This window comes from Mirounga leonina, unplaced genomic scaffold (assembly GCF_011800145.1).
Source record: "Mirounga leonina isolate KUSES-001 unplaced genomic scaffold, KU_Mleo_1.0 Mir_151, whole genome shotgun sequence".
In the NCBI taxonomy this organism is placed as follows: Eukaryota; Metazoa; Chordata; class Mammalia; order Carnivora; family Phocidae; genus Mirounga; species Mirounga leonina.
Genome location: NW_023270377.1, coordinates 53,358,774 through 53,378,753, shown reverse-complemented (window position 1 = coordinate 53,378,753; position 19,980 = coordinate 53,358,774).

The window sequence follows — 19,980 nt, the reverse complement described above, 5'->3', positions numbered from 1 at the left end:
AAAATGCAAATGCAGAGGAAGTAAAAAAGTTCTTGTTCAATAACATAGAATTTCATAGTTAACCAGATGCTCAAGTCAAGACATCCAAAATGATTCTTTTACAAATCGACCACCTTTACCTAAAATAGTGCTTGGCATATTGTAGGTGTGCAAGAAATATTTATTAAATGAATGAATGGATGAATACAGCTCCTTGTGGAGATTGCAGACAGAAGAAAATGAAAGTCTCTGGAGAAAATAACTTTGAATTTTTTTTCATTACGTTAAAAATAAGCAAGTATGTGTTGAAACCTTTTTTGTAAAAAGGATTTTCCAGTTCCATGAAAGTGACTAATTCACTTAATTAAATAGGAAAATAAAATAGGTAACAGTCGGGGGTAGGGAGCATAAGTAGCATCCATTCCTGAGTAGACTCATTCAGTAAGGCATACACCTCTAAAGATAAAGAAAGCGGGAACATAGAACACCACATTCTCAATGGGACCATCTTTGACATTGGCCTGCCTCTAGCCTTTTCTCTGAGTTCTCCATCATACTGTACTACATCTGGCCACTACTCTTATGAGGGTGAGTGACTGAGGGTATCATTCTAAATTTAGGCTCATGTCGGTGCGAAGACTGGATGACTTCATATGGCACTAAATAGATCTTTGGAATAGCCAACGCCTATCTCAAGTAAACCCTGGTTTAAAGCAGTAGGAAAACCAGACTCCCATAACATACTTAACTTGAAACGAGAAAAATATTTGTTTGAATTGGAGAAGTCCCATTGTTTATAAATGAGAAGACGCTTCTCTCAGCCCTCCTCTCTAAACAAACTCACTTTCTATTCTCACTGGCATGTGCACCTGTTGCCTAATGAGACAGTTGAGATTAAAAGGTAACATCTTATCAATCCCATTCTTGGGGAGCAGAAGGAAAATGTCACAAAAAAATCACAAAAGAGCCCGTGTGAACTTTATTTTTTTTTAAAGATTTTATTTATTTATTTGACAGAAAGAAGGAACACAAGCGGGGGGAGCGGGAGAGGGAGAAGCAGGCTTCCCGCAGAGCGGGGAGCCCCATGCGGGGTTCGATCCCAGAACCCTGGGATCATGACCTGAGCCGAAGGCAGATGCTTAACGACTGAGCCACGCAGGCGCCCCACCTGTGTGAACTTTAAGTTAAGCCCTTCTAAGTGAGAATATAAAGGTAGTACGGGAACTCCATGGGAGCAAGCAAATGCCTGTACACTCAGTTGACGGCATCCTTACACAAATGAGAATTGACAGCGAATGTGTTTTCTGTGCTCAGGCCAGAGCCGGGAGTGGCTCGTGTCGAGCAAGTGCCATCTGTTGTCTATCACCAGGAGCAGAAATCTGAACAATTCTGCCAATACAAGTGGGTTTTGTTTTGATAACCTGTTAGTGAAACAAAAATACTGATGTTTCAACGTAGTGGGTTTTTTCTCTTATGTTTTTCCCTTGGCAAACATCCAAACAAGGCAAGAGCCTTAGAAAATCAGTTTTGAATGTTAACAGGGGCACCTGGGTGGATCAGTTGGTTAAAGCATCCAACTCTTTTTTTTTTTTTTAAGGGAGGTTTTCTTTCTTTCTTTCTTTCTTTCTTTCTCTTTAAGATTTTATTTACTGATTTGTCAAAGAGAGAGAGGGAGAGCACAAGCAGGGGAAACTGCAGGCAGAGGGAGAAGCAGGCTCCCCGCGGAGCGGGGAGCCCAACTCGGGGCTCGATCCCAGGACTCTGGGATCATGACCTGAGCTGAAGGCAGACGCTTAACCGACTGAGCCACCCACGAGCCCCAGCATCTGGCTCTTGATTTCAGCTCAATTCATGATCTCTGGATCTTGAGATCAAGCTCCGCATTGGGCTCTGTGCTCAATGCAGTCTGCTTGTCCCTCTCCCTCCCCACCGCTTGCTTTTGCATGCTCTCTCATAAATAAATAAATAAATAAAATCTTAAAAAAATAAATGATAACAGAGAATGCCAGGGTCTTCGTATTTCCTATCATCCACGCTACCTTTACTGCCTACAGCCATTGTACTAATACATTTTTCTGTGGAATCTCTTTATCCAAGTGGTGTCTTTTCCTCAGTGAGGAGTCAAAACACGAAATAGGAATTTCTCTTTCTAGGGAAATTTGATGAAAAATATGTGATTTGCACAAAATATTTATCAACATTTATCATCCACCACTGGCGAGTTCATCCACCATGATGAAGTCAACGACCACATTGTGGAAACAAATGAAGACCATCCACAGGAGGACAGAGGCTACTTATTCAGAGCTGGCTTTAGCAAGGGAGCCACCATCACTTGTGTTTGGCAGAGACTGGCTCAGAGGCAGACAGGGGAGTTGGAAAGTCCTATACTGAACAAAGTTTCAGATATGCCTAGATGGAAAGCTGTTGGTATCGAGAAGATGGAGGCAGGCTCGCTAGAAGCAATATAGCTTATTTAGCTTGGGAAGCATATTTGGCTTTCTCTGGTCCTGAGTTGGAAACTGAGGCAAAAATAGGGAAGCTGGAGCCGTTGACTAAGGCCTGAAGTTCTGGGCTGATTGGGCTGATGGCTGCAGAGGTTCTGGGTGAAAGTTCTATTGTCATATATGGTCTGGCCATTGTCTGTATGTACGTTCGGTCTCTCAACATGAAAACCAGATTATTCAAAAAACAAAAAACGACAAAACAAAACTCCAGAAGGTTCAAGTCAGCATATACTTGAAAAGTTAGTTGTTATTTTAAGAACATTGTGCCTGAAGATCAAGATCTAACACATACAGCAGCAGAAGGTGCATTTTCATATTGCTCTGTGAAACATAACTTTTCATTCAGGTCACGCGTCTCTACTTCTAAATTACTTTTACTCATTGTAAGTCCAAGTTTCTGTGTGCATGCTCACATGAAGCAATAGCTGTTGGTGTGCTGGCTTCCTTAGCAATGCCAATTTTATACCAGCGTCATAAGATGCTTCAAGTAGAAAATCAGTTGAAATAATTCCAAAAGTAGTTCAATTTTTTCATTCAATTCATGTGATGGGGTAACTATGCACATAGAATTTAATCACAAATATGATTTTAAAAAATTGAAAAAAAAGACATCCTGGAAGTATTAATTGTGATTTTCTTGAGGTGGAAGATTATTTGTTTTTAAATTGTTTTTGAGTAAGGGCAGCTGGCTGGCTCAGTCGGTTAAGCATCAGACTCTTGATTTCATCTCAGGTCATGATCTCAGGGTCTTGAGATCCAGCCCCATGACGGGCTCCACGCTCAGTGTAGAGTCTGCTGGAGATTCTGTCTCTCCCTCTCCTACTGCCCCTCCCCACACGCTCGTGCTCTCTCTCTCTCAAATAAATAAATCTTTTAAAAAATTGTTTTTGAGGGGCGCCTGGGTGGCTCAGTCGTTAAGCATCTGCCTTCGGCTCAGGTCATGATCCCAGGGTCCTGGGCTCGAGCCCCACATCGGGCTCCCTGCTCGGCGGGAGGCCTGCTTCTCCCTCTCCCACTCCCCCTGCTTGTGTTCCCTCTCTCGCTGTCTCTCTCTGTCTGTCAAATAAATAAAAATTTAAAAAAAAAATTGTTTTTGAGTAGAACTATTTTACAGGTCCACCAATACAATAAAATGAATTTGTTGGTCAATAAATAAACATTTCATAAAACATATAATTGTAATTATTTTTAACACTCCCTTCTCAAATATATCCTGGTTTGGACAATAAATTATACAGTTACCCTATGTATCTGTATCCCCCACTCTTTCCAAAATCAGGTTCTTTGAAGTCCTTTCTTCCTGCTGACCTTTGGTTTTCTGAGGGCTTAGGCCTAAAAAGAGGACTTTTAAAAGATAAGGAAGGAAGGAACCTACTACTCAATAACAAAAAGCCAAACAACCTGATTAAAAAATGGGCAAAAGACTTGAATAGACATTTCTCCAAAGAAAGTACACAAATAGCCAACAAGCACATTAAAAGATGCTTAGCATCACTAAATAGGGAAATGCAAATCAAAACCACAAGATGCCATGTTATACTTATTAGGATGGTGATTCTTAAAACAAATAAAAAATAAAAACAAAATAACAAGTGTTGGCAAGGAGTAGAAAAATTGGAAGCTTTGTACGCTGTTGACAGGAATGTAAAATGGTGCAGCTGATATGGAAAATAGTATGGGAATTCCTAAAAAAAAAAAAATTAAAGTTAAATTACCATATGATCCAGCAATTCCACTTCTGAGTATATACCTGTAAACGTTTGCTATGCCCGCCATAACAAAATGCCACAGACTGGGTGTCTTAAACAACAGACATTTATTTTCTTATAGTTCTGGAAGCTAGAAGCGCAAGTCCAGGCGCAGGTGGGTTTGGTTTCTTCTGAGGCCTCTCTTCTTGGCTGACAGATGGTCACCCTCTTGTTGCCTCTTCACATGTTTGTCTCTCTGTATATGCACACACCTGTGGCATCTCTCTGTGTGACCAAATTTCCTTCTTAAAAGGAATGCAGTCAGATTGGATCACCGTGATCGCCTCATTTTGACTTAGTCACCTCTTAAAAGGCCTTCTCTTCAAATACAGTCACACTCTGAGATACTGGGGGTTAGAATTTCAGCATATGAATTTGATGGGGACACAATTCAGCCCCTAACAATACCCAAAATAATTGAAATCAGGGTCTCAAAGAGATATTTGCGCATCTATGTTCATAGCATTATTCACAATAGGTGGAAGCAACACAAGTGTCCATCGATAAATGAACTGATAACAAAATGTGGTATACACATACAGTGGAATATTACTCAGCCTTAAAAAGGGAAGAAATTCTGATATATGCTATGACATGGATGAAACTTGGGGACGTTATGCTAATTGAATTAAAACAGTCACAAAAAAGACAAAGACTGCATTCTACTTCTAAGAGGCACCTGTAAAATTCATAGAAATAGAAAGTATAGAGTGGTTGCCAGAGGTTGAGGGGAGGGAGGAATGAAGAGTTGGTGTTTAATGGGTACAGAGTTTCTGTTTTGCAGGATGAAATAGTTCTGGAGATCGGTTGCATAGCAATGTGAATGTACTTAACACTACTGAACTCTATGCTTTAAAAATGGTTAAGATGATACATTTTATGTTATGTACATCTTACCGCAATTAAAAATTTTTTAAATAATAAAATGACATAGATGTATACGCACCTTGTACCATTGTTAAATTTCCTTGATTTGACGTTGTACAGTAGTTATGTAAGATGTAACCTTTTAGGGACATAGGGTGAATGCTACAGGGAACCTCTCTGTACTTTCTTTGCAACTTGCCATAAATCCATAATTAACTTCAAAGCAAAAAGTTGTTTTTAAAAATTGCACTCTTGTGTTTAAGAAAAAAGAAATTATAGATCGCCAGTTCAGTCTCTTGGACCAGCACATAACAGAACTTCACGGAGACAGAGATTAAAGAGTCTATTTAACCACAGCCTGCCCATGAGGGTAACTTTGATCAGAGAGAAGCTCGCAAGCTGGGACCCAGCAGGCCCATGTAATGATTATTACAAGTTATTAGCCATCAAGGGAAAGGGAATTAACATGCTTTCTCATTGGCATTGGGGCCTTGGTAATGGCTTCCTACTGAGAAGAGTCCCCAACAATAATTCTGCATGTCGAATGCCTCATTTACCCAACAGTAAACCACGAGCTGTAGCCCAGATTCTCTTCATGTACATCACTCAGTATCACACTGAGGGCACAACCTGTAGCAAGGTTTCTAGCCAAGGCCAAAATGCAGTGGCAGGTCTTTCCCTCCCAACTCAGACACAAGATTTATCCTTGAAAAAGAGTTAGTCTCCCCTCCCCCAAACTGGGGTCTAGAAATGTCTAAAAGTTATGGGTGCAATCTGTCTCAACTACCAACTGTCTTAATTGGGACAGTCCCGATTTTTTTATTTTATTTTATTTTTTTTTAAGATTTTATTTATTCATTTGACAGAGAGAGAGACAGCGAGAGAAGGAACACAAGCAGGGGGAGCGGGAGAGGGAGAAGCAGGCCTCCCACCGAGCAGGGAGCCCGATGTGGGGCTCGATCCCAGGACCCTGGGATCATGACCTGAGCCGAAGGCAGACGCTTAACCATCTGAGCCACCCAGGTGCCCCTCCATATAGACTTTAGAATCAGTTCATTAATATCTATAAATAACTTGAGATTTTGATTGGGTTCTTTTTTTTTTTAAGATTTTTAATATTTATTTATTTGGCAGCGAGAGACACAGCAAGAGAGGGAACACAAGCAGGGGGAGCGGGAGAGGGAGAAGTAGGCCTCCCACCGAGCAGGGAGCCTGACATGGGGCTCGATCCCAGGACCCTGGGACCGTGACCTGAGCCAAAGGCAGATGCTGAACGACTGAGCCACCCAGGCGCCCCAGTCCCAATTTTTTTAATGACAGGGTTGGAGGTGTTATCGAAGACTTTATCTAGTTCTTTCACCTATGATTCCAATCTCAAATTCTCCACTGGAATGACTCTAGAAGAAATATTCCTGGTTGCCTGGCTCTGAAAAGAACTCTCACATAAGGCTAGTTATAAAGAAAACTAAAGGAAGATCTCTTCCTTCAAGGCCGAGTAACCAGGGTCGTTTCATAAGCATATGATGAAGAAGAAACATACTTCCCCATTCACCACGAGAAACATCCCCGTGAAGAGCCCAATACCAGGCCTTAACAAAGACAAATAGGTGATCCATCTTGTGTGTTCTTGTAGTGCCGTTGAGTGAATGTTTGTACCTCCCTCCACCCAGAATTCGTGTTTCGTACAGGTGAGAGAGTCTGCATTGTGTGAACGGAGGTCTTGGTCCTTAGATTCCCTACGAGCTTTATGTGGGGATCCGCACTCAGGTTAAGCGGACCAGGTGGAAGTGGCCCCTAGGTTGTTTTGGGATTGGATATTATCGGGGCTCTCTGGGAGGAGCTGTGAGGTACAGTGGGGTGGTCATTAATGGAGGCTGTTTCCAATCATTTGGTAAACTCCTCCCACAGGTTGGGTGTGGGGGGGTTGACCCTACAAGGTTTGTACCAAACTGTCATGGCAGGCTTTCTCCATTGCGGGGGGCGGGGGGGGGCTTGCAAATGCATTATAAAGAGTCTAGGGGTTATCCTGGGGTAGAGGTGGAAGAGGAGAGGGCATACTCTTCACCTGTGGCTATTGGTCTGTCAGGCCCAAGGTGTTGGAAGCCACAAGATCAGGATGTTGAGCCCTCCAGCTTTTAATGTGTAGTTGATTTATCACTCCAGCTCCTGTCTCTATCATTCCCCTTCAACACTTGGGACTCTGCCTTGGGATGTTCCTTCCACTGCTCCTATCTAGTTCCTACCTAGCATGTTGAAAGCTAATCCCCAAAGTGATGGTATTTGGGGGTGGGCCCTCTGGGACGTGATTAGGTCATGAGGGTGGAGCCCTAACTAATGGGATTAGTGCCCTTAAAATGAAGAAGCAGGCTCTCCCCAGCACCTTGATCTTGTATTTCCAGCCTCTAGAACTGTGAAAAATAAATGTCTGTTGTTTATAGGCCACTCAGCCTATGGTACTTTGTTATATAGTAGCCCAACCTGACTTAGACATGTAGCATACATCAAAAAAATTCAGCAATAATACCTGGGCTCTAATCACAAAGTACAAACTAATCCTATGTAAGTGTTCAAAATAAACACTAAGAAAATTCTTCTAAAGCCATTTTAGGGCCTTCCACAATAATATGAATTAGGCTTCCTTATCTTTCCATCTTCCAAGCTATGGTCCCCCCTTCATGGCATTCAATATTTACACAATAATAATAATGATATTAAAAACCTTCTCTGCACCAGGTGCTTTAAAACATTATCTCTAATGTTCCAACAATATACACAGGAGGTATCATTAACCTAAAGTTATGGAAACTGAGGCTCAAAGAATTAAGTCACTTGCCCAAGTTCAACAGCAGAAGAAAGTTCAACGGGAAAATAAATATGGGCAGTAGTGAAGGAAAATAGAATTTTTAAAAAAGATTTTATTTATTTATTTGAGAGAGAGCATGAGCTGTGGGAAGGGACAGAGGGAGAGGGAGAAACAGACTCCCCGCTGAGGAGGAACCAATGTGGGGCTAGATCCCAGGACCCCAAGATCATAACCTGAGCCGAACAGACGCTTACCAGACTGAGCCACCCAGGCGCCCCGGGAAATAGAATTTTTAAAATGATATGTATGGATATGGCTGCAACAAAAAGAAGGAAAAGCATAGATGTAAAAGGAGACTAAAATTTTAAGTGTAAACTTAAGTGTAAGTGCAATTAGGAAGGGTTTTTTTTTGTTTTCCATTGCTGCTATTAAAAAAAAAAAGCCACAAAAATAGTGGCTTAAAACGACACTTGTTTTTTATCTTACAGCTGTGCAGATCACAGGTCCCAGGAGATCTCATTGTGCTAAAAATCAACTTATCAGCAGGGTTCATTCCTTCCCGGAGGGCCCCCCTTCCCCCCCCCCCCCCCCCCCCCCCCCCCCCCCCCCCCCTCCCGCCCCCCCCCCCCCCCCAAAAAAAACACTTCCCCCCGGGCCCGTCCCCCCCCCGCGGGCCCCCCCCCCCCCCCCCCCCCCCCCCCCCCCCGCTTCCCACGGAAGGACCCATTTCCAGGTCCTAGAGGCAGACCCCTTTCCTTGGCTCATAGCCCCATTCTTCCATCTTCTGCCAGCAACATTAAGCCAAATCCTTTTTGTGCTACCATCTCTCTCTAATTCTGTCTTCTGCCTCCTTCCTCTTTAAGACTCCTGTGATTACATCTGGCCAAGCTAGATAATCCAGGATAATCTTCCTATTTGAAAACCAGTTGACTAGCAGCCTTAATTCCATCTGCAACCTTGATTCCCCTTTGCCGGGTAACTGAACATATTCACAGCTTTAGGCCTGTCCACATCCTCGAGGGGCCATTATTCTGCCTACCACAGAGAGGTTTAAAGACCGTGCATCAGTTCATGCTAAACAGACAAGTGGGCCTTGGGAGTTCACTTTTCCATTCTACCAATATTTATGGAGTGCTTACAAGGCATCAGGAGCTATTCCAGGTGGGAAGCCAGTAACCAAACTAAAGGCTTAATAGGACTAATAAGTGCAGCTGCAACTTTTTATTCAGACCTTTTCTCTTTTGCCTTTAAAACACCTGGACATGTGGATATAAAGGTCCCATGGCCAGAGCAAGCTTGTGCCTTCAAGCAGGGCTATCACACTGGGATGGAGAAGTCCTATCAGAGCTGCCTGAAGAAGTCACTGGAAAGGTAAGATCAGACTTCTGGGCAAATAGAAAGCCAGGATGAGCAAAATCAGCATATCCCTGACTCTCCCCCTTCAGGGAGGCTCGAGCTCCCTTCTTCTTGTCAGGCTGCCTCTCGAGTAAGCACATTCCTCGCTGCATACGGGATGTCTCCAAGGCTGCCTTTGCCGAACGTTGAGCAGACAAACTCGGCTTCAGTTACAGGTGCTGCAGATAAAGTGCAACACGAGGCAGATTGTTCTCGGGTTTCATTGGGTTTACAGGAGAGTGCACATACACTTGTATTACATTTTTTAAAAATCCCCGTTAAGACGAAACAGCATAGCAAGATAAATGACCTTTATTGAAAATCTTTAGCCCCCGTGGGTTTGTAAGAGAAATCATCTAGAACTACCTTTTCTTATCCTGTCCTTATCAGATTTGGTTTCAAGATTACTTAATAGTAGTTGCCCCAGGGGTTGCCTGGGTGGCTCAGTCGATTGAGCGATTGAGCGTCTGCCTGGCTACGGTCCTAGGATAGAGCTGCGTAGGGCTTCCTGCTCAGTGGGAAGTCTGCTTCTCTCTCTCTCTCTGCCCCTTCCCACTGGTTGTTCTCTCTCTCAAATAAATGACTAAAATCTTAAAAAAAAAAAAAAATAGTACTTGCCCCAGAATAGTAGTTGAATAGTTTTCATCCCTTCTATTTTCTGGAATGATTCTTTCAAAATAGGAATTATTTGTTCTTTGAAAATTTGATTGAACTCATCCCTAAAATTGTTCGGGTCTGGGTTTTTGTTTTGTTGAACTTTGCATTCCCAATTCAATGTCTTTAATAGTTATTAGTCTATTCAGATTTCTGGGATTTTACATGTTTTGAATATTTCTCAATTTTATCTAGGTTTTGAAAGTTATTGCTGCACCATCGCTCATAATACTGTTTATTATTTCTTAAAATTGGCTGTGTCTGTAATTACTTCCCCCTTTTTATTATTCGTTTTGTGTCTGTGCATTTTCTCCCTCCTGGGTTCGTTTGTTGGTTTTTCTCTTAAATTCTGCCAGAGGTCCATTAGGGTTGTCGCTGGTTTCATGCATAATCCCCCGTATTTTTGGTTTTCTTAATGAATTTCTTTACTCTTATGTTTATTATCCACCCCCTCATTTTCTTTGCTGTATTTGTTGGCCATTTGTAATCTCTTATTTCCTAAGCTTATTTCTCATGTTTTCAATCAAATATACTTGGAGTGGCACGTGGTTCCCTTACGTACCGCCTGTTGTGGTGCTCTCATTTTCACACAGTACTTTCACGTCACCTGCGCTGAATATTTTGGGATTATTCTTCTAATTTTGTCTTTAACCCAAATACTATATGTTTAAATTTCTAGAGTTGTGAGATTTAGCTCTCAACCTGCTGTTGACTTCTAGTTCTATTTCATCATAGTCAGAAAGAATGGTTTGCGTGATGCTGATTCAGGTCATGATCTCAGGGTCGGGAGATGGAGCCCCCATGGGCTCTGTGTTCAGCAGGGAGTCTGCTTGGGATCCTCTCTTTCCCTCTCCCTCTGCCTCTCCTCCAGCTCGCACTCTCTTTCTCAATCTCTTTCTCTCTCAAATAAATAAATAAATAAATAAATTTTAAAAAGAAGAAAGGAGAAGTATGTCACGTGCACAAGAGGCAGGATTGTGCAGTGGTGGCTGAAGAGTGTGTAGGAACTTGAATTTCAGTTTTCTTATGAGGTATTTTCCAGAAAGAATTATCTTCACTGTGAAATAAGTGCAGTAAATATCACTATTGTCCTGAGAGTAGCAGATCACTATAAAATAGTATCGATAGGGGTTTTCCTTCAGATTTTATGACACTGTACAAAGGGTCAATACAATCCTTCGATGGGAAATTGCTTCACACAAGTACCTACGTGGCTGTCGATTGATATAATAAGGTATATTACCTTGCCTCACCCAACTTGGCTGGTGTTGACCCTCTCTGGCGGGGCTTACCTCAGCTTGCCTTAGAGTGAAAGACTCATAATAACTATCCTTAAAAAGATGAAGGTCTGACATGAGGAAAGAGATTTGTTCTCTGATTCATAGAGCATACAGGAATGATCGGTGAGAAGATATACAGACTTTTTACTCAACTATAAGAAAGAATTTACCATTTTAACAGCCCTTTCATTCAACTAAGCTGGAGGAAAGACTGGGTTCTCTTTCTATTCCATCTATAGAAAATATTACAAAACTCTGGTCATTCAATGGGTTGTTTCTGTGAGGGTTCAAACTGAGTCTGGGAGATTTGACGGCATGTGGTAAAGCAGAACCCAAACATGAGATGGGAATTGCACCTGATAACCTGTAAGTTAATAATTAAGAGTGCTGGCTCAGAAATAAAACCTACTTGGCCCAAATACCAGCTCTGCCACTTTCAATCTATCATGTATTGTTTTAAGTAATCTTAAGAAAGTTGGGGACTATATATGTTGTTATTCTCATTTTAATTGTGATGTTTAGTCATTTTTATTTAATGTAAGTATTGATATGATTGGATTTAGTTCTACAATTTAAATCTATGTTTTTTGTCCTCTGTTCTTCTTTGTCTTATTTTGGGTTAATTACACATTTGGCCAGATACCAAGCTGCATATGTGCAAGGTGAGACTCTACTAGGTCCAGCAGAGAATGGCTGCTGGGGGGGGCGGGGGCGGGCAGTAGCTGAACAGAGATTCAGAGGTTCCCCAGTGCTAAGAGATACAGACATTTGGACCAGTCAGAATGGGGAGACCTCACAAAACACCAGGCATTTACTTGGCATCTTGGAGGAACTATACTTTAGAAGTAGGGCTACTCTAGGATTTAGAAAAGGGCTACCCATGTTAGCAAAGCTTTATAACAGCCTCAAAAGAATCAAGGTGATCCATTAGTAAATTAACTGCCTTCTGGGGGGGGGGGGAGCATTACTCTCAAAAGGACGACAACAAAATCCAGACTCACTGCAGAATCATCCCCATGTCCAGTGAGAACTGCAAAATCTTGGCATGAGCAATTTCATCCAACCACCCATCCTTCACTGAGAGACCTGACCCAACTTTACCATGACTTGTAGCATCGCAAGGCCTTGTCCCTGGGACAGCCCAGCAGGCCTTGAGCCCCTGTCTGGGAAAACTCAAGGCTGCCAAAAGAATTTACTCTTTGTTCCCGTTAATACCTGACATAGGCTTCTGACCCTTTTCTTAGAACATTTACGTTAGGAAATTTACAATTGTCAATCCTTTCTCTGTCCCTTTGAGATGTATATAAACCTGCTAAACTGCAGAGATGCCTTTTTCAAGGACCTGAGAGCCATTCCTTGGAAACGTCATCATCGAGAAGGATAGGACCCCTGCCTCCCAGGCTCTGTGCTAGGATAGGGGCATATATCAGCAGACACAGATGGCCTAAGCACATCCTTCAACCGCCTTCAGTGCTTTGCCTTTAGCACACTCCAGTGTTTAAAAGACCTTCTGCCTTCTGTTTCAGACCAGTAGAGCTCAGGTTACACAGGCATCTCCCCGCTACTGCAGTATTTCTAAATAAAATCTGTCTTACAGCCTTTAACTAGTGTTTGAGACCCTAGTCTAAAACTAGCTTTGTTTCTCTTTGACAGCAGCATAGTGTAGATAAAAAAATTATGAGAGGTTAAAAAAAAAAAGGTGACACCTTCTGAATACGTGTCACATACGCAAGACGGTGTTGATCACCAATGGCTGTTTCCCAGCACTGGAAGACTTCTGGAATCACCGTTTTCTGCTGGGCCTCACGGAATCTTATCCTGCACATGGATGCCTTGGTACTTGGGTCCCTGTGCATGATTCGGAGGCTTCTTTCTACAGCTCCCTTCCCTCTGGGACCTGGTTCTCCAAACGCTCACCAACTCAGCATCTCTTAAGTATCCCAGACTCCACGTCTCCACACTGCAGTCTGGAATGTGCCCTCAAGCAAAGGGCTAGAGCAACTGGGGCTCCCCTCCTGCATTTCCCCTCTCAAGTTAGCAGTCTGTGCTGTTAAGCAGCCTTGTGTCTTCTGTGCAGTTTTATAGTTGCTTACAGTGAGAAGGTTAGCCCAACATCTGTTATGCCATCAAGCTGGAGGCAGAAGTCAACTTCTCTTATAGTAGAGATGAGAAAATGGAGGAATGGTAAGGTTAGGCAACTCATCCCAAATCACACAGCAGTTTACGTACTGGAGCTGGAATTCAAACCTGGGGCAGTCTAACGGCAGAGCTGCTCACAGACTTGCTGCATGAAAAATGGCCTTCTATCGACATGTAAGATGTTTGGTTCCATGTCAGGAAACATCGTATGTCCTTAATAAAGTCTAGCTGTGTTATTCTTAAAAACCCTAAAGCTCAGTATGGGACCTGGTTCTCCTTGAATTGAGCAGAACAATTGGTCAATAGGACATTAGCACCACCACATGAATTGTATTGTATTCTTGATTACCACGAATCTTTATTACTGTCCTACAATTAGTAAATGAAAAGAGGACATTTGCTTAAGTCCTTTACTGCTTAAGTCCTGTTTATTTGCATGAACAAAATATTAAATGCTTACTCTGCTTTCTTTTGCCCTTAAAGTCTACCTTTATTCATTAGAAATATAAAGCAAAACAAAACAATCCAAGCAATCAGGCATGGATGGGGACTCCCATCAATTTCCGAATTTCAAATCACTAAATACTGTGCAGCATCACCCCCGTCTGGCCATGAAGGAGATTGCAGCAGAGTGAAGGCTCAAGCTCCCTAATAGAAATGCAAATATTTGTAATAAAACCCTGCTCTTAATCTACCATCTAATTCTTAATCTACCACCTAAATGAGCTCTAATTTTCCATCTTATAAAAAATTATGATGAGACCTCTTTAAGCCCATGCCTTTCCTCGGTTTTAGCCCATATACTTGAAAACAGTTTGCAGAAGACATGAACAGACATTTCTTCAAAGAAGACCTACATTCTCACGTTACATTGGGTGTGACTATCATAAATTAAGAATTTCCAGTGAGTTTAAATGTTCGCCAGAATTATTGTACTTCCAAAGTTGACTAGCAACGCCACCTCTACTCTTCCCTGAGAAAATGAACAAAGTCCTGAGTCTTAACAGTTACTATGCTCTTTTTTTGAAACCTTTTTGATGGAAATAACACCAGTTTAGAAATGAAAAACCTTTTATCTTACAGAATACAATTTGAATGAATGAAGGTTTCCTTTTGTATTTTAAAACATTTTTACAGTTGATTGTTCAAATATTGGCTTTTTGTAAAAATATTATCGTGTTAAATTTAGACTGTAGTGCAATATCAATTTTGCTGCTTGGGCAGTTTTAATTACTACCTTAAAAAAAAAAAAAGAAGACAGACAAATGGCCAACAGACACAGGAAAAGATGCTCCATATTACTCATTATCAGGGAAATGCAAATCAAAACCACAATGAGATACCATCTCACACCGGTCAGAATGGCTAAAATTAACATGTCAGGAAACAACAAATGTTGAACTTCCAGCAAACCTCCTACACTGTTGGTGGGAAAGCAAACTGGTGCAGCCACTCTGGAAAACAGTTTGGAGCTTCCTCAAAAAGTTGAAAATAGAGCTACCCTATGACCCAGGAATTACACTGCTGGGTATTTACCCAAAGGATACAAATGTAGTGATCCGAAGGGACACCTGCACCCCGATGTTTATATCAGCAATGTCCACAAAAGCCAAACTATGGAAAGAGCTGTCTGTTGACAGATGAATGGATAAAGAAGATGTGGTGTATATATACAATGGGATATCACTCAGCTATCCAAAAAAAAAAAAAAAAAAAGAAACCTTACCATTTGCAACCACGTGGATGGAACTAGAGGGTATTATGCTAATCATAATAAGCCAATCAGAGAAAGACAATTACCATATGATTTGATTTCACTTATATGTGGAATTCAAGAAACAAAACAGAGGATCACAGGGGAAGGGAGGGAAAAATAAAATAAGATGAAATCGGAGAGGGAGACAAACCATAAGAGACCCTTAACCACAGGAAACAAACTGAGGGTTGCTGGAAGGGAGGTGGGTGGGGAATGGGGTAACTGGGTGATGGGCATTAATGAGGGCATGTGAAGTAATGAGCACTGGGTGTTGTATGCAACTGATGAATCACTAAATTCTACCTCTGAAACTAATAATACACTATATGTTAATTAATTGAATTTAAATTTTAAAAAAGGAAATAGTTTGCTTCTGTCTTCTGCCTCTTTTTTTTTCTGAGATATATGTAAATTTCTTCCAAACTTCAGTTATATCTACTAGCACAAAATGCAATAGACACAATGCAGGTTTGCAATCGGTCTGATTAACCTAGGAAGCAGAACTAGATTGTTCAGGTCATTTTTCCACCCCATTCTTGCCCCAGACCAAAAAAACAAAACAAAACAAAAACAACCAGACAAACAAACAAGCATATATTCCTTTCTATTGACCCTGGCCTGTCTGATGTTCAGATTAACTGAGTAGCACCTGTCTAATCATTGCACATGTTCTCTGTAAATGACCCATTTGATAAACTAACCTTAAAACAATTACAAAGGGAAATGAAGAAATCAGGAAATGTTAAATTAAATATATTAAATCAAGGCTTGCTTTACTGTTCTCTTCCAATAAGCCCAAACTTTCCGTTCTTTTTTCCTTTGCTCTTTTTTTAAATTGGGGTATAGTCAACATATAATATTATATTCGTTTCAATGTATAGCATAATAATGTGGTATTTGTATATGTTGCAAAATTATCACAATAAGTCTAGTTAATAATATCCATCATCACACAGTTACAATTTTTTTTCTTGTGATGAGAATTTTTTTTTTTTTTTAAGATTTTATTTAGTTATTTGACAGAGAGACACAGCAAGAGAGGGAATACAAGCAGGAGGAGTGGGAGAGGGAGAAGCAGGCTTCCCACGGAGCAGGGAGCCCGATGTGGGACTTGATCCCAGGACCCCGGGATCACAACCTGAGCTGAAGGCAGATGCTTAACGACTATATCTCAGGAATTTAAATTCAAGCCCAGGCGCCCCTTGTGATGAGAATTTTTAAGATCTCTTTTTAAGCAACTTTCAAATATAGAATACAGTATTCCTAACTATAGTCACCATGTTATACATTACATTCCCCTAACTTACTTATTTTATACTGGAAGCTTGTGACTTCTGATCCCCTTCATGCACTTCACCCACACCCACCCCCCACCTCTGACAACCACCAATCTGTTCTAGGTATCCATGAGTTCGACCAAACTTCCCTTTTTTGATATCAGCTTTATCTGGGGCAGAAAGCCATCATGACTGCCAATCTCTGAATAATTCTGAATAGGTTGTCAAGCGAATAAAATGTTCAGAATGGACCACGCCTTCAATAATTTCCACAAGTTTGCAATTTTTCAGGTAAAGCTATACTTTGTGTCCAAATAAATTCACTTTTCTCTTCATCGATTAAGAGCTGCTTCTTTGTTCTAATACTTGGAGCTTTTGGGCTGGGAATCTATACTTTTTAGAACTCATAGTACAATATGGGCACTTTCATGATTTTTAACTGTTCTTGGACCCTTGAAGTACATTACTATTCTAGATGTAGGCTTACTCATGGTGGGCTTTGTCCTCAAGTTAGGATAATTTATATTTCATCTCCTACATATCCTTTAGATGTCAGGAGGAATGTTTTCCAAATGCAAATACGCCTTGCATATTGGAGCCCATATGCAGACCACCCACAGAGACTCACAAAAGGAAAAACTGCCTACAAATTCACAGCCAGGCCTTCCTCTAGAAATTTTAGTAAAAGGCGAAAGATATGTCTAAAGAGAAACTAAAGTATTTCAGAGTTGTAATTTTGTGTGATTTGTAAATTACAGAATTGATCTGATTTTTTTCTATTAATGTCTTTTCTCACTAAGTTATACTCTCTAGCTTTAGCCAGGCTCCTGAGGGCGCAGACTCTGAGAAGGAGACAGTGGGGCTGGGGCAGGAGGTTTAGTTAGCAAATGGTTTTGGGTGATAGGTCCCACGGATCACCGTCCGTGGAAAGAAAGGGAAGAAATGGAGATCGGACAGAGGAATTGGCTTGTAATATAGTCTCAACCAAATTCCCAGGTGACCCCATGAGAAACCCCGAAGCTGAATGGCCCTTTAGAATTGTCCCAAATTAGAGCAGAAGGGTCAGATCTTTGTTGGCCCGTCACTGGATTCAGCCTGCCAAAAGAAGGGGATGTGACCACCCTTGAATGAAATGACTTCATTTCACCCTCTAAATGACTTGCCAGGGCTGACAGCCGGGGCCACGGATGTGTGACTTATATAGTCAGTTACACGGGATCCATGCTTACAAAGGCCTCACCCTTAGTTTCATACTCTGCTGCCTCTGTCTTAAAATTCTTCATTTAATTGCCAATTAATCATTCTTTCTTTTGTTATCTTTTTCCAAGACGTCATTTGAGCTTAGCAGTAACAGTCAATTCTATTGTCCTTACTGTTTCACTTCATATTTCTCAACTGTCTGATACATCGTGCCCACCACCGGTATCCTATCCCAGTTCAGTACTGGTCAAGCTGTTAACAGTGCACCGTCATGTTGCGTGCAAGGGGACATCTGTGTCCCAACTACCACCAGTGGGGGAGGGTGGTTGTCTTATCTGGTAAGCCAAGTGGCAGAAGAACCAGCTCCCAAATCCAGTCCTAATATCTGCTTTCTTGTATCGCTTCTGGTACAAGTGTCGTAGGTTGGGTTCCCTGGAAAGCAGATTCTGGGATAGAGACTGGTAGGTAGGCCGTTTATTAGGGAGTGCTCTTGGGATTGCCACATGTGGAAGGAAAAGAAGCTCCATTGGGCAGAGGGAGAATATGGGCTATGATGTAATCTCAAGAAGGCCTCAGCTGACCCTGGGGGGATGGGACCTCTGAAGCTGGATGGCCTTTCAGATTGTCCCCAGATGGACAAGGAGACCACACTGAATGCAAATGCAGGCTGCTGGGAAGGGAGTGTGACACTGGGTGAGGTGATTCTCTGAATCAGAGATCTGACAGCTGAGGGGGATCTGCCAGCAGCGCTCCCCGGGCAGGCGAAACAAGCCCAGTACTGGAGAGGAAACTGTGGGGCGGACCACAGCACTCCTGAGAGCAGGGGAGGGGGTCTTTCTCACATAATGTGATGTTGGTCCGTACTGTATCCCAGAAGCCTGTTAGAGCACTGGGCACATCCGTGTTCACCATTTACTGAATTCATGTTATCATCATATTGGGCTGTTGCTCTCTTTATCATTTATTGATCACTTGATGCCTATCACAGGTTAGAGCTGATGCCACAGGATGGTTGTGGCAGAATTGCCTGTTCAAAGCCTATTTGGAAAATTCACCTCATGTGGTTCACAGGTAAGACCGATTTGATAGGTCAAAAGCCTTAACAAAGGGGTGAACGAAATGCTATTAAAGATCACCTGCTGGTGTACCTAACACCCTAGAAAGTTCCAGCAGAGGTGACATTTGAAGAGTATCTTTAAAAATGCATGTTTCCGGGGTGCCTGGGTGGCTCGGTCGGTTAAGAGTCTGCCTTCAGCTCAGGTCATGATCTCAGGGTCCTGGGATCGAGTCCTGCATCAGGCTCCTTGCTCCACTGGGAGTCTGCTTCTCCCCCTCCTTCCCACTTGTGCTAGCTCTGTCTCTCTCAAATAAATAAATATTAAAAAAAATAAAAATGCATGTTTTCTCCAGGGCCAGAAGCAGGGAAAACCTAGGCAGCAGGAAGAGTAGGACTTCTGGGCACCTTAGACTCAGATGCTCATTTCATCAGTACTGTTTAGAACTGAATTATATTGTCCTTTCCCCCACTTGGATCTCTTCTTCTTCCAATGCTTTATGAAATCTTTCCTCAAAGTATCCTTTCTGAAGTCCGCATTTTACTGTGCAGAAGTCTGTCATCCCTAGAGCTCACTGTGCCCTTTCTATATTCTACAGCATTCCTAAAAACCTAAGATCGGTCCAGTGACCTACGAGCTCCTGTTTATGCCTAAACTTTGTTTCAAGTCTGTGTAGTCCTTAACCTCATCAAAAATAGTGCCTAAAATTCCATGATTTAATTGACATATACAGCTGATAATGTGAAACTACGTGCTCTTTAGAAGTTACATGCATAGGTTTTCCTTTATGATGATGTTTTATTCTTCTCAAATGATTCCACTCAGGTATGATTTTTTTTTTTCCAGACAGAAAAATACTTGTCATATACTTCTGCTGGATTAACCCTTGAGATTGTCAAAACCTGCCTTTATCATTTAGAGCTCTCTTGCTCTCTGAAGCTTTCCCTGCATTCTGAAAACAGGCCTGAGACTTCCATCTAATCTACAAGAGTAGCCATATCCACTGGTGCTGGCAGAGGGACCACTGATGATAGATGGAAACATAAAAGGCAAAATTAAAATTTGCTCCTGAGGCTGATCTAACCTTTCAATCACTCATTGCTTTGCTTGAAACACTCTTGTAACTGAATCGAGTGCACTGGGAAGTTTTGTTTTTGTAATTTTACTAATGCTTTTTCAACTGCTAACTCCTATATGAATGGTTATGTCAAAGAAATAGACAATGTTGCATTTGTTTGGAGAAAATACGGAAGGGACTCATCACATATACGTATTTGTACGTTTTTCCTTAGACCATGGATGTTTTTTCAACTTTGACTT